This window comes from Frankliniella occidentalis, unplaced genomic scaffold (assembly GCF_000697945.3).
Source record: "Frankliniella occidentalis isolate FOCC.00 unplaced genomic scaffold, Focc_3.1 Scaffold50, whole genome shotgun sequence".
NCBI classification, from domain to species: Eukaryota; Metazoa; Arthropoda; class Insecta; order Thysanoptera; family Thripidae; genus Frankliniella; species Frankliniella occidentalis.
This window is the reverse complement of record NW_026267180.1, coordinates 735,923-751,765: the sequence shown is the minus strand read 5'-3', so window position 1 is coordinate 751,765 and position 15,843 is coordinate 735,923. Positions and strand designations below refer to the sequence as shown.

Sequence of the window (15,843 nt, the reverse complement as noted above, 5' to 3'; positions counted from 1 at the left end):
GTTGTCAGTTGGGAAAATCGTGAGTTTGCGTAGGACTTTAACAGACCTACATTCACAGTAAAATTACAAGTGCAAAAACATGGACGTAGACAGAACTGTTGTGGTAGAGAGAGAGAGAGAGAGAGAGAGAGAGAGAGAGAGAGAGAGAGAGAGAGAGAGAGAGAGAGAGAGAGAGCCCGCCCGCACTAACTACGCGGCTGTCGCTGATGGCCTACTTTTCATTTAGACGCTTAGTCTTTTGTAAGAAGCATGGTGCCCGGTACCAACGAGTACAGTAAATTAATTAATTGATAACATAATCTCGGTACGTCTGTTACCCTCTGTCTGTCTGTCTGTCTGTCTGTCTGTCTGTCTGTCTCCTTCTCTCTCTCTCTCTCTCTCTCTCTCTCTCTCTCTCTCTCTCTCTCTTTCGTTATCGGACCCAATTCCGGCTGCCCCCGTCTCCTGGAACTCCTGCATCGCCTCAGGACACATGCCGAGGCCTGTGATGACATATCCCCCCTCCCCCCTTCCCGCTACGTCCAGGCCGCGGGCTGAGTTTGCCCGGGCACGGACGAGCGGACGAACACACAGCCGAGGACGGCGCCTGCGAGTTTCAGGGTAGACCACCCCGCAGTGCCCGCATGCACTGCAGGCAAGACGTTGCCTACCCACTAGGCGCTATGAGACGCAGACAGCGGCTGAACGGCCAGTTCGTCATGGCGGATTACTTACTTTCTGGATGACCCTACTCCGTGGACCGCTGACCGCTGGCCGCCCGGAGGAGGGTCCCCCCCCCCCTCTCTGTCTGTCTGTCTCTCTCTGTCTCAATGCCAGTCGTCCACTGCTCTCAACTCCAAACCATATGCTTCTTCTCATTACAGAGCATATGGCACACAAACTACCCGTTTTGACGGATCGGCCGAGCCGGCGCCGCTGCTCCATGAAGTACTGCCCACTATATTTGACCGGAGTGGCGGGGCGGGGTGCGGGGTGAGGTGGGGAGCAGCCAGTAATAACAACTCGGTCGAACAGTCCGTCAGCCAGCCCGACGCCGATCGCGCGCGGCCATGCCGGGCCTGGCCCATTGCACCACAGCCGCACCACGCCCCGCCCCACCCCGCCCCGCCCCGCCTCGCCGCACCCTTCTCGAGCGGGAGCGAGGAGGGAACGCCAACGCTGGACGCACCGTGCTCGACTCCGCAGCCCCAGACTTGGGACTCTGTGTGTGTGTGTGTGTGTGTGTGTGTGTGTGTGTGTGTGTGTGTGCATGCGCGCGCGCGCGCGCAAGCGTGCAAGTATGCGAGTTCATATGACTTGTATGTAGTTTGTAATATGTGCGGTGTGAGCTGTAACCTTTGCCGAAATTGCGAGGATGTATGGGCATATTCTTAAAGTGGACAGGTTAGTACACTCTCAATGGGGATTGACAGTTCGATGCGCCCTAACGAAAGAGTCCGATCTGCTTTGCTTCTGAACCAAAAGAGTCCGATCTGCTTTGCTTCTGAACCAAAAGAGTCCGATCTGCTTTGCTTCTGAACCAAAAGAGTCCGATCTGCTTTCGGCGCTCGTCGACCGCTCCGCATAAACTCTATGATATCTCGAAGCTTGAGAGGAAAAGTGTATATATTTTAGGGTGTACACATTCGTAAAGGTTAGGGTAACAAGCAAGTCTTTTTATTTTAGGTAAATTCAAAATATCCGAGGAGTTATAGCCCTCCAAAGATGCCTGACGTTCCATCGCCGAAAAGCAGATCGGACTCTTTTGGTTTCGCTGCAAAGCAGATCGAACTCTTTTAGTTCAGCAGCAAAGCAGATCGGACTCTTTCGTTAGGGCGCGTCGAGTTTCTGAACCTAGTTTAGATAATGTGTATTTGCGCACACCTCCCTACATACAAATTTGTATGTAGGGAGGTACAAGTTGTACCTAGGCTAAATACAAATGCATATTTTTGTATGTCACGTAGATACAAATTTGTATTTGATTTAGATGTGCACAAAGACACATCTAATAATACGCACACAAATTGTCCGAGGCCATTCAGTGTGTACTCTCGCCACTATGCCAGGTGGCTGATAAACCCCGCATGCAGGTGCGCGGGTGGGTAAGTCTACCGCAGCTGTAGCTGACCAAGGCGCCTTACGGCCTGAGTGACTTTGGCAACCCGCGCCCACACGCCTGCATGCGGTACAGTATACTTAAAATAAGGTCTGCGGGAATAGTCCGCCACCTGGTACAACCACCAACTTGAAATGATAGTTTTAACACTTTTCGTGCGGGGCCCTTTTTAAGAGCATATACCCACAGGCGGAGGGTTTTTTTTTTCGAAAAAATATTTTTTGCTCTAAAACCTAATAAAATACTCGGTTAGGCCCTCGGCACTACAGGGAAAATTTGCGACGGGTCCACCCGTGTGGACCCTGGTCCACAATGTGGACCCGCCGCACGGAAGGGACTATTTTGCGGGTCCACGGGTGTGGACCCGTCGCACGGAAAGTGTTAAAACTATTGATGTATGGAAACGTTTGCAGCCGGGCACCGCAAACTTAAGCCGAACGGGGTGCTGGACCACCGGGGTCCCTCACCTCTTTCGGAGTCGAAGCGGTGCGGTGGGCGCGGAAACGGAAAGTCCCTCCGTACCGGTCGAGCACCAGGATAACATGATGAAACACACAAGAGAAGAAACGAAAAATAAAACACGCCCCGATTCCGATCGGAGAGGCAGCGGGATCGACCGTGGAGGGGCGACGGGAAGGGGACATTTTTCAAGAGCACAACACTGTTACTACACACGTGCAAAAGTGTGCGAAGTTTAGTGTAAATCATCATCTGCAGGTGATCTTTGAGAACCCAGAGATGCTCGAATACTAAAAACTATCAAAGGTGCGCAACTGGCTAGCACCTTTCGAATATTAACCGCCATGTCGAATATATGCAGGTATCAGGTGCACTGTAAAAACAGCTGTGCCTGTACACACAAGGAACAGCATGCCTGCAGGCACGCTCGAGCAGGTGTGTGCCAACCAGGTCGACTCTTACAAATGCGTGCCTTCCTTGGTCGACTGTTGCAAGTGTGTGCCTGGCTGACACTTTCTTGTGCGTGCCCCGTTCCCGGCTGTCTCTTTTATGTAGATGGTCGACAGTTGGTTTTACAGTGTGCAAATGTAGGCTATGTGCTTAGAGGTGCTGGGCTGGAAAAGACAGCACGCAAAAATGGCCTTTTGCTAAAATAGCAAAAGCCACGTCTTTGCGTTTTGGTGTTGTAGCATAAATATTTTTGTTTTCACGGTTTTAGCAAAAGGTTTTGCTGTTTAATGTGCTTGTGCTTGGCAAAGCAGACCTCTGTCTCAGACCTTTTCCACGCACTTTCAGTTTAAGTTAAGAAGTCGCTCGAAAATATTTTCGCGGCCGCAGCGCTACTGGGCCGGGTGACTTTATCGTAACCATCTCTTTGTGTTCTGCTCTGCCCTCACCACACGTGTGGCGTTGTCCACACCGCAGACCGCAGCGTCACGCGCTTACTTCAAACGAGATTATCCACTCATTTGAGATATTATCCACTCATTTGAATCTCCCGCCCGTACGCGTCCTGCCACCGAGGAGTCAGTCGTGCCGCCCGGGTCAGTTGCGGCCGCGGAATAAAACCGTGACCACGCCACGCCACGCGGGTACGCCCCTTAATCACTCTTATCACTGTCCGGGCGGGGAATTCCCTTACAACTAGCCAAGAACGACACCACAAAAGACGTTAACGAAGGATGCGCGACGCGGGCCGGGTAGGGAAGGCCACCACCAGAATACGCTGAAAAACAAAGTATGCGCAAAGTATGCAGAATTTACCGCATATCAGTATTTAAGCGTAAATTGCCGAATGCCGAATACCTTTGTATTGAACACACAGCAGCACACAGCCTTTGGGATAGAGTTCCAGGTGTGTTCCGGTCAGTATCTCCACCAGCATTCTTGGTAACCTTGGAGTAAGGCAGTACCACACCCTTTCGTGCAGCACCAAAATGTGTCCCACACTTTTCGGTGTGAGGCACTTCATCTGTGTCCTACACCTTTTGTTGTGATGCACAGTGCGTCTTATACTCGATAGTGTGGCACACCAAAAGGTGTAGGACAAACTGCTGCGCCTCCCGCCAAAAGGTGAAGAACTCAAATGCTAACACCAAAAGATGTAGAACACTGCCTGCAGCAAAGGGTCTTCGACTGTCCCACAAGGGAATTCCAGAGAACGCAATAGCTGAGAATGGTATCTTTTCGGCACTCGCGCGTAAGTAACCGTGTATGTGGTATTTGTACGTGAGAGAGAGAGAGAGAGAGGGGAGAGAGAGAGAGAGAGAGAGAGAGAGAGAGAGGACATGAATCCAGGAGCACCGAGCCCGCGAATGTGTGTGACGGTGGGGGTGGGGGGAGCCACCCTTCCCCTACATCCAGCAGCCTCCCCCCTCCACACACACACACACTCAAACAAGCGCGCACACACTGCAGCAGAAGCTGACCCCCGCCCGCCCCCTCCCCTCCCCAGAGAGGCTGGCTGAGGCGCGCTGGCGGGGCCCCGGCCGCGCGCGAGCCGCTCTGCGCCGTGAGTCCAGCCCGACCCGCAGACAGGTACCCCACGGGACCACTACCCGTACCTGGGTCCCGGCCGGCCGCAGCTCGCCGCCCGCGCAGCCCGCGCACCCAACGACTGACTCCCTATGACATGACACAACTGCTGAATATACAGAGAACAACTATTTTTCTTTTATAATTCACACACGAAAACCAGAGATACTCGTTGACGTGTGCACTTTGCTGTCGCTGCAGCTGCACCCGAGACACTGCGACTGCATCCCCTCACGGACAGACAGAGAGACAGTGCATTCGGGCGGGGCATCGGCGGGGCGCCGCGACGCGTCTGTGGCGAGGCGGAGTGACCGCGCGTGACCGAGCGTGACCGCGCGTGACCGGTCGGGGTGTCATTGTGTGCGTGCGTTGTGCGAGTTGGTGACAAGTGCCGCCGTCCATCGACGTTCCTCCTTTACTCGAGTGGATTACCGACTCTTCAGCCGGCGCCGCAAGATTTTGTGCACGTGTGCGTTTGTGTGTGAGTGTCCGTGTGACTAGCTTGTGACCGTCTTGTGATTGGCTCGTGCCGGAACGGGAGAAGCCAGTTCACCAGCTCAGACAAAGCAAGGTGAGTGCAAGTGGCCTCTGTGGCAGATATGTGCGTGCGAGTGGTGACTCCAGGGGGAAGCACCAGCAGTACGGCGCCATACGCCGGGTGCGACCAGAGCGCCACTATTCGCGCAAAGAGTGTGAGGTTGTTTTACGAACGAAACGCCAGTTGCTCAAGATTATCTGCATCAGACCTAAAACAACAAGTATTAGAGGAGCTGCTGCTACGCTTCGCTTATGGCACTATTTGAATCCTCGTTCGCTTGAAACGTTTTTTGAGTAGCCAGGTTATCTTAAGAGCTAAAACAGAATTATTTGTAGCTCACAGACGGTTCCATTTTTTTTTCTTCAATTTCAAGTACTTTAAGAAAAAAAATAGAGGTTCTTTTAGAAAAATGCACAAAGTTTTCATTTTCCTGAAAGCGATCGCATCCATCAGTTCTGATTTTGATACACCCTTAAAAAGAACCTTGTACTGAAACGACCTTTTCAATTGGTTATTCACACGCACTCTGAAAACTCAACAGCATGCATTGCATGCGTTTTATAAAGCATGCATGGTATGCATGCTGTATTTAACGCATGCATTGAGATGCATGCTGTTTTTAACGCATGCATGGAGATGCATGCTGTATTTAATGCATGCATTGGGATGCATGCTGTTGCTCCAACTCGTTTTTGTGGAATATTTACTAAGTAAGCTTTTCGGCTTTATTTTTGATAAGCCCATCGGATTCCTTGTGAAATTTCCGTTCGAACGAGCCTACATGTGATGGGGCCCTGATGCATAGTTACTTCGTAAGTTCAGTTTAGCGGGTTTTTTAAAAATTATATTTGAAGCGTTGGTATTCAAGTTGGGAACCCCATCACATGAAGGCTCGTTCGAACGGAAATTTCACAAGGAATCCGATGGGCTTATCAAAAATTAAACCGAAAAGCTCACTTAGTAAATATTCTACAAAAACGAGTTGTAGCAACAGCATGCATCCCAATGCATGCATTAAATACAGCATGCATCTCAATGCATGCGTTAAAAACAGCATGCATCTCAATGCATGCGTTAAATACAGCATGCATACCATGCATGCTTTATATAACGCATGCAATGCATGCTGTTGAGTTTTCAGAGCAAAAAAAAAAAGAGATGACAAAGCTACCGGAAAAGCTACTTCCTTAATAACTAGTCACATTGATTTCTAGAAAGTAAGAATTTAGATAGAAGAGCCAATTATTAGATAGGGTCGCGAAAATTTGGCTAGAAGAGATAATTCCGTACTAAAAAGATGCCTTAATCCGATATTCGTCGCTATTCGGATTTTTTAGCAAACAGATTAAGGCAGCTCATGATAATTGGCTTGCATAACAAATTTCTACCTGTCAGAGGTCAATTTGATTAGCTCTGACAGCAAATCTTTTTGTTGCGCGACCAAACAAAGAATGGTGCTCTGACACAACATTTCAGAACTTTTGTTTCTGTGTTAAGTCTTTTGTTCAGGGAAAGCTTGGTCATTAGTAGGTAGTAATACTAAACAGGGCAACCTAGTAGAAAAACCAGGGGCATTTAACTCTGTCTCTTTTTACATTTTTTTCAAAATTTTCTTCTGGAGAAGCGTTTTAGGTAGGAAAGCCGCGCGTACACCCAGAAATTTTTTTTTTTTATTTTTAGGTAAATTTTTTCTTGTTTCAAGTGCATGCTGACACAAGATCAAATTTTTGTTTTTGGAAACAAAGATACCCTGTTCAAAACAGTAATCAATTATAATGTTTGTTTGGTCACAAAAGAAGTTTTTCCAGCAAATATTTCTCTAGCATCTTGATGAATTGACACCATAAAATCATTATATGTTAAGATTAGTTTGATTTTAAACCACTACGCACAACGAATAATACTCGTTATTGTTAATTACGAACTATTCGTGACAGATTATTATCGTGCAGTGGCGAAACTCATTAACATAGTATGAACGATGGCTCCATTGAAAAACAAACTGTGCAACTGCTTCACACATATAAGTATCCAGCTACAAGTCAAATACTTGAAAGAGCTCAACTACGTAGTAGCAGTAGCAAACTTGCAAGTGTTCCCAAGCAATAAGCGTCTATTCTGAGGTACTGTGGCGCTGCGCACTTTAAACTGCACAGCTTTCGAGTCACTTGCAGATGTACCCTTGGTTTATCAGTGTAAGATGGCTCTGCTTGACAGACGAAAAGGAATGCCCATTCCCTGTCTGTCTGTCTCTCTCTGTTGGTGCTGACCCACGGGCAAACACATGACTGAGCCAACACAACGGTCTGTTTTGTCATGGACCATTATGCCACTCGGTTGTGTGCAACACGTGCGCTTTTGTTCTTCTTAATTATGATATTGTGCGTCGGGCCCCGATTGGCCGACGAGATGTTTGTGCTAGTCGCTGATTGGTTCTTTTTAAAGACCTGAGTAACCCTTGACCTGATCCAGAGATGGAAATTTGCGAGGGGAGGGGGTTTTACATGGCCGTATTCACATGCCTCTGATATGGGTTTACTGGCATTTACAATATTTACAAATGTAAACAGAAATTTAGATTAAAATTTCATATCCACTGCGAAAAATATGTTCGTTCATGTACGACACATTTTGTAATTTGCCATTTACAAAATGTGTCGCACTTGTACAGTACAACCTCCCTCCAAGCACCCACTGGAAAAAAGGTAGGACTTGATGGATTTTAAAGGTACAAAATTTTAATGCATTTAAAACATGCACGAAAGTATCCAAAGGCACGAAAATTTAGCACCTTTGGGGCCTTTCCAGGGGTGCAAATCTTTCGTGCCTCTGTAAAGGCACGAGAGACATTTACAACCCAAGAAGAGCGCTGATTCATACCTTTGTTTTTCCAGTGTAGACTTTCAGATCAATTCATCAGTAAAGCCCACGAGCCGTTTAGCATGCTGGACCGCAGTCAGCCAGTAGAAGGGAGGGAGGAAGTGCAGGTCCCTTGGCCTCTTTATTTGTGCGGGTTGCTTTCCCGGTCCGAACGGGAGCACATTCAGTCCTGTGATATAACACCCCTCGAGCGGGCAACGAGCGGGCAACGAGCGGGCAACGAGCGGGCAACGAGCGGGCAACGAGCGGGCACCGGGCGCGCACGGTGCAAGAGCGCGGTCGCAGCTGACCGGCCCGCCCGGCTGGCCCCTGGCCCATAAGGCTCTGTCCTTGTTATAAGCTGCATTATCTCAAACACTGTAAATACTGGTCATTGACGACTTTTAAAACAGTAAAAAAAGCTGAAAAAATCTCGTTGGTGGTCAGGCCCCGTTCACTGTGCTTGCGACTTAAGTAAGACGCACAGTCTGATGAGTCATGATGGGTCTCTTTTCAAGTCTCGACACTTGTATACGTTATGACTACTTTGGATTAGCGTTTAGACGAACAAGGATAAAACCGCAGACATATGTTTCTATCACAGGTAAAATAGCAAATGCACGTGACTTCTCACTTGATAGCATTAGTATGTCCAGTTTTCAAGCCCATGTTTCGCAGGCGTGGATTAAGGGGGGGGGGGGGCGATCGCCCTCTGTCTTCTCTAGAGAGCCGCCTGAAAGGTAGGCAATTTGCTCCCCAAAACCCCTGTATGTAGGCAACCGACAGTGCATCGGCCCCCCTGTCAGCCGGTCCTTAATCCGCCACTGATGTTTCGTAATAAGTCCGTGTGTGGTTCTAATTTCGCGATCCAAAAAAGTCAATCTGAACGGAAAAGGCGAAAGAGGAGGGATAGTGCGTTTAAAATGCCACATACTTTTACATTTACAAACAAGAGGGCAGCGCCGACATATTTGTATTTTTACTCATTTACTCCGTTCTAAAGACACTCATTTACACACTTAAAAGTGTTGGAATGTCACACACACACTTTAGACGGATTATACTGCTGAGGTGTATCGGGTACTCGGTGGTACTCGGCCTGAGGGTGCGGCAGCTGCAGTGAGCGGTCCGGCGGCCTTGGGCTGCTGGCCAGCGAGGCACCGCGAGGCACCGCGAGGCACCGCGAGGCACCCACCAAGGCAGGTGCGCTCAGGAGGCTACCTTTCTTTTGGGGGAGGGGGTACCTCTTGCACCGCTGCTCCAGTATATTTCACGACATTTCTTCGATTTTCTTCCAAACGCCGCGGTTCATACAGAATACTTGGTTGGTTTTCTGGAGTAGGTTGAAAATTCATCGTAATGAATTATACGACGGGCATGTTTGCAAGAATCTTAGAGTAATCAGGGCGATGCACAGAAAGAGGATTAAAGTATGCAGTAAAAATCTCAAACCGTCATTTGGACAGAAAAATATGCACCACCCTGGTAAAACAAGTGTGCAAAATTTACACACCAGTGTCTGAAGGTCAGGATTTTGCACACTACATGGTGTCTAACTAAAGTTGCACCGTTGCACACTTGCGTGATGTTCAAAGTTTAGACGTTTTGAAAATGTCTAAATTCTGCACACTTGGACACACACAGGTCTATGCCATCAATAGGAAGCATATGGTGTACAGCTGCTGTACTTTTCGGAAATGTCGAGAGTTTCAAACACCAACTGACGTAATAACCTAGTTAAGCACAACAATGTGTCTAGAAAATGCACACTTGAACTCAAACATCAGTTGACGAGCAAAATTTAACACTTGTTTTACCAGTACGCCACCAAGATGGATTTGGGTGTGTGTCCTTTAAAATAAAGCTAAAGACAGACGCCCACGCATGGTGATGGGAAGCGAGGTTCATAGAGGACGTCCACTTCCATATATATTCTAGTGCCGTCCTTGCGTATAAGTTAAATAAAATTTCTCGCCATTTCGCAACGAGCCAAAGAGAGAGAACGAGAAAGGGAGAGGGAGAGAGAGAGAGAGAGAGAGATTGATTGATTGATTGATTGTTTATTTGGGCTTAAGGTGGGGTACCAAAAGGACTGAAAAGTCCCACGAGAGCTACCACACCGCTCTCTAGTTACAAATCCACATTTGAAACAACAAACAATTAAATCATAAAGCTGATCACAAGTAAGTAAAAATAATACAGAAAACCTAAGGATAACATTTAGTTCAGTTCAAGTACTTATCACAGAGAGATCTTTTCAAGTTACTTTTTAAAACACAGTCAGTAGAAAATCTTAAGTAAGAATGGATTGAGTAGTTATTATAAATTCTACAAGCCATAACAGCGAAAGATTTTGTGTACTTGGTGGTGTCATGGGGAGGAATAACAAGTTTATCACTGTGCCTAACAGAGAATTTTAACAATTCGCGGAGATATGCTGGTTGTTCGTATTTTACAATCTTCCATAGCAGTGAAGCAATAGCGATAGTTCTCCTATCACAAAATTTGGCAATTCCAAGGTTTACATATAATTATACATAAGAGAGAGAGAGAGAGAGAGAGAGAGAGAGAGAGAGAGAGAGAGAGAGAGAGACGGTATGACGCTTTACATCCCCGGAGCAAGTGGGGGGGGGGGGTAAATAATTTTTGCCGATCGGTACCTCGAGGTACGTGGTTAGCCGAATCGCGAAAATTTGCGGTGCAGATATCACGACGAGAGAACACAAACCACACGTGAAGCCACAGCGAGATGCACTCTAAACGAAATCACCATGACGTGTGCTATTACAGTGCACACGAAATTTTTTCACTCGTTTAGGTCTGAAATTAAAAATGACTAGTTTTACCACCAACAAAATAAAAAAAGGACAGTGATGGTAGGTTATACTATGTCGGTCGAATTACTTTTTACTGTAAACATATACTATCCGTCGATATAAATAGGAAATTTTGCATTAAAATAATGGGCGTAAAGTTGCAAATGAATTGGGATGCTTTTTGGACATTGTCATTCGCTATTGACTTTTAACTATCCGAAGAAAAAAGTTATCACATTAGTTGACTCGAACCAAAATCTCAGTGGAGACGAGGAAGAAAAAAAAATAGAATTTGCTGAAATATATAAGAGTCTTTCTCGGTCGGGTCACGTGGTACGGCGGGGAGCCTCGTTGCTCCACCCCGGACCACCAAGTTGGGCAACTCACGCATCGCCCAGCGCCACGCTGCGGCTCGCTCCGGCTCGATCAGACAGCTCCCGCTCCGGCTGAGGCTGCGATATCAAAATGTTCATATCACGAAACGACGAGATCGACCACATATCGAGCATAAACTCAATGCATCAAGTCTCAATAATATCGAAAAATATTCAGTATAGAGCAACATATCGAAACACATATCAAAGAACTACGCAGTGCAAGACAAAACACGGTGTATCTCGGAATATCTTTTATCGTGCCATATCTACGATAAATATCGAGGCCTCGACGCGCCAATTTCCACATTATGAGCATGTGGAGCCCCTGATGTCGAGATAGTATCGTATTGATATCGAAGATTCAAAATACAGCACAGCCCTGCGGATCAGCCAGAAAGTATGCCCAATACCAAGTGTGCCGTTACGAAACTGCCGAGTTAATCCAATTCAAGAGTCCATTAGCACCTGATAGATTAAGAACACCTTGCCTTGTAGTGCATGCGTGCACTGTAGGCTGGCCTACCACGAGTCGGACAGGCGCACACAAAATGGAAGTACACGATAATGTGTCCTACACTTATAACTGGAGGTCACAAGTGTATCACACCTGCAAAGGGTATACTGCCCTTAAAACTATGATACTGTACGACACAGCGTCTCCATGCAGTTATGCGAAAATGCGGTGGAATAACTGTGAGGAAGAGTAAAATGGTTGTTGAGTATATGGGTGGTATGATAAAGTGACGCGATGCTAAGAGCGTGCGCGAGTGTGCGCGCAGGTGTGCGTGTGTGTGTGTGTCCCTCGCACAGGTTCACGGTCGGCCGCTGCGGGAGGCCCGTCCAGCCAGGGCTGGGCTGGGCAGGGGTTCGAAGCATGAAACAGGAATACGGCAGGACGGGTTGGAGACTGAGTCGTCCTCGGAAGGTCTGGCCAGCCTCCCCGCCCGCCTACCCGCGCGCCAGCCCACCCGCCCGCGGCAGCCCACCAGAAATAAGGAGTGCTGACAGGAGGAAGGAACTGTGGCGCGACACTGTACGAACCATACTGGAATGCGGTCCTTCGGCTCGGCGAGGACTCTGGACATCCAAGTGTCCAAATGTCGCACACCTGCGGGCGAGTGAAAACATTCACACACATCCAGGTGTGCGAATGACTCTTCACACACTTAGGGCGAGTAAACGGCTACCTTTCAAAGTGTATGCATTCTATTCGCTCACCTACAAATGTGTGAATATTTTGTCGCACACCTACAAGTATGTAAATATTTTGTCACTCACCTTCAAGCGTGTGATTCTTTAAGCACACCTGCAGGTGTGTGACATTATTACACTTAGATTTCTGGTGGACTCGCGCCCCACATGCCCCTACCCTCTTTTCTCGCGTTCTCACGCCGTTTCTGTGACTAAACACTGCAATACGCATCGCTCACGGACTGGTCATCTTCTCGGATTCTTTTGTAGGCAGTATTTTCCACGCGGGTCTGATCATTACTATTGTCAACAGAGTACCGAGCTGAACCGGATCGGGCGACGATCTTCCCGAGTCCGTTCGACCCGGCGAGCTCGGGTCTGCTTAGATACCGAACCAAGGTGCGTGTGCAGAAGAGAGGACTGTGACGCGCGTCCAAAGGAGGGGTCGGAGCGCAGGTCAGAAAGTACTGCCCTGTTACACGGTCTTCATGAGAAACAAATACCATCGAATTTGCACCGTTAAATTCTTGCAGATAAACTCTTTGCAAACGCTTTGTAGATTGCGGAGGGTGGAGATGCTTCGTAAACTCGACTCGAGGCATTTCCTTGTGGTTCAGAAGTGAGTGCACAGTCTGAAATGAATGCCTAAAGTTTTGCTGTAGCAAAATAAACGCTTTGAAGTCTACGGGGCATCGGGAAGTAACACTGCATGGAACGAATTTGCTGCGTTGCAAATAATGCAGTTGCGAATAATTTGACCCCATTGTGGATGGAAATAGACTAGGCTATCCGACGACAATGACAGGCTAGGACGAGCAGGCGTCGTGCTCATGCTACTCGCCGCCTAGATCTTCCGTAGGTATGGAAGACACAGTGCCGAGAGAGAGGGGGGGGGGAGTCCTTTACTACGATCTCATATGCACTGATGTGCGGGCTCTCCCCTCTCTCCCCGCCCGGCGCCCAGCAGCGACCTTGAGCATCCGGGAGCAATGCCCATGCACAGAGCGCCCTCCGTCTCTCCCCCCCTCTGGGCCACGCCCGCTCCGATGAGCTCCTCTCCGGAAGCAAAGAGGGATCGCTAAAGGAGAGCAGAGCGGCGGCGAAATACGAAACAGCAGCAGCAGCGGTGGGTCTTGCAGCCCCCACTGCAATACGGACTGCAACACGAGTTGCGATGCACACACACACACACAGTTGTGCACCACCTCGTTACTTTTTGCACCCCACTTCATCATTAGCGCCACATCGTAGCGTGCTGATGACGCTATGTTATTGCAAGCTTGGCTCAAAAATGACCCGACGATTTTCAACACGCCTTAATCTTAACAAAGTTGTCGATTGCGCTGCCGGCGTCTCTGGCATTTGCAATATTTTGCTGTTGCCGGTGTTCCCATTTTTCAAATAAGAAATGGCCAAAGTCATTGAAATATCGAAAGCAAAATTAAATATTTTAAATAATTAAAAGTGCACGAAAAAGTGTAACACAAAGATAATTTTAAAACCTTCCTAATTATCTTATAGACAGCGAGGATTGAGACTTTTGAAACGTTTCTTACAGTATCAGAATGGCACAATCAGTTATATTTAGAGCGTCTAATAGGAAAAAAAATGAATACAACTGGCATAATCAATAAGTCGATCTGTACGGCGCAGCTTTTCAGTGGCCAGAAAACCAAGCCTCCAACTATGTATATCTAAGGTGCTGTCCGGACTTAATTGCCAACGCACTGAATAAAATAACAACAATAATAATAAAAACAAATATTGGCACCGGTCCAGAGAGTGAGGAGACAAATACGTGCCCCGCAGCGGCTCTCGTGCACACGAAATGAGAAAGGACACTTTTGTGCCTACTAGCGGACACGCGTTCTTAAGGACATCTTAATCGGGTGCAAATTTGTATCTATTGTATCTATATTTGTACGATTTTTACTTAGGTGGATACAAGTTGAAAGTTTTTGGCTCGGTTTTCATTACCGAAAAATTTGCAACCGATTGAGATATGCTTGAGAACGATCTTAGCTGGACATGAGAGTTCTTTTCCATTTAGTGTGGTGTTTCACCCCTCTATTTCCCTTGAGGACGACAAAGTTCTTTATTTTACATGGGACTGAAAGGAGGGATTTGCCAATAATTTTTCACTTTGGCACTGTTTTTAAGTATTTTACTTACAGATGAACGTTTCCACATTTTTCTGTCATATTTGCATAATACAGGTGTTGACTGGAAATTTTCAACACTGACAAGTTAGTGCTAGACCAAAATGTTAAACAATTTGAATGTCAACGTAGGTATTATGATGCATTACAATCATAAACTTGACACCTACTAATACTCCCGTCCCGCCGATCAAGCAATATGTGCTAGGCCACACAGGCATCTCCCATACACTTAACCATGTTAATCCCATCTCTCCTGGTTAACGTATGCCCGGGTTCCTGGATGAAGGCATTTTCCCTCACAAACGACTTGCGTCTCAACTATATACATGCACTCGCCACAGCCACGCATACGATACAAGCACGCGCACGCAGGGACAAAAGCGAACCACACATCAGACTCATGAAAAATGCCTTTTAATAAAAACATCCGATACAACGATCCATCAGTTAGGAATCGAGGGGTCTCACTCACAAACTTACAGTCATCGCATTTCGGGTCTACCTCTTTCTACACTATAGCGGCACCGGAAAACAAAACACAAAAAAGAGGTGAGTTGTTTCCGTGTTATGACACGATTCAATCACTCCCCTACTTTGGTGTCATACACACACACAACGAGTTGGACGTAATTAGCAGTGAGACTTTTAAACTAAACCGTGTCAAGTGTCCATGTGTGTGCGTGCGTGTGTACGCGAGCGCCGTTGTGTAAGTCAGAGCGTTCTGTCCGCACCGAGGAGCTGTGCCGTCTCTGCACCGTCGAGTGCAGCCGAACGGTTCGCACCGACTACACACCACAAATGATAGTGAATGTATTAGGTTTCAATAAAAACGTCAACAATGCTTGTTAACTGTGAAACGAACCCACGGTTGGGGAAAACAAGTGTGCATCATTTAAACACCGACGTGTGCAAGTTATGATTCTAAATCTTTCATGGTGTTCAGCGTAAGTTGAACACTAGCGTGGTGCAGTGGCGGATTAAGGTCCGGCTGACAGGGGGGGCGATGCACTGTCGGTTGCCTACATACAGGGGTTTTGTGGCGCGAATTGCCTACCTTTCAGGCGGCTCTCTAGAGGCGATGGGGGGGGGGGCGATCGCCCCCCCCCCTTAATCCGCGCCTGCCTTTATGTCCGGAGCGAGTACATAGCGAGTTGGCTGGCTAACCCGCAAGAACACGAGCGGTGCCGAGTACTGACAGCCACTGCGCGCAGGCAGCGCAGGGCGGGTGCGCCTGCTCATGACCATTTAAAAGACTGCGCTGCTACTTGGGCGGGAGCCAGGCCCCCGTGCGCTGGCTTAATGAGTGTAC

The 15,843-nt window shown here is 47.8% G+C and overlaps 1 protein-coding gene across 1 annotated transcript in view; it reads left to right on the top strand.

Moving 5' to 3' along the window:
- The first annotated feature begins 4,548 nt into the window (after positions 1 to 4,548).
- Positions 4,549 to 15,843, top strand: part of LOC127749374 (lysosome membrane protein 2-like) — a 45,029-nt gene continuing 33,734 nt past the window's right edge. The window contains exon 1 of the mRNA XM_052267376.1: positions 4,549 to 5,162. The gene's annotated coding sequence lies outside the window, so the exon portion shown is untranslated. The remainder of the gene's footprint in view (positions 5,163 to 15,843) is intronic.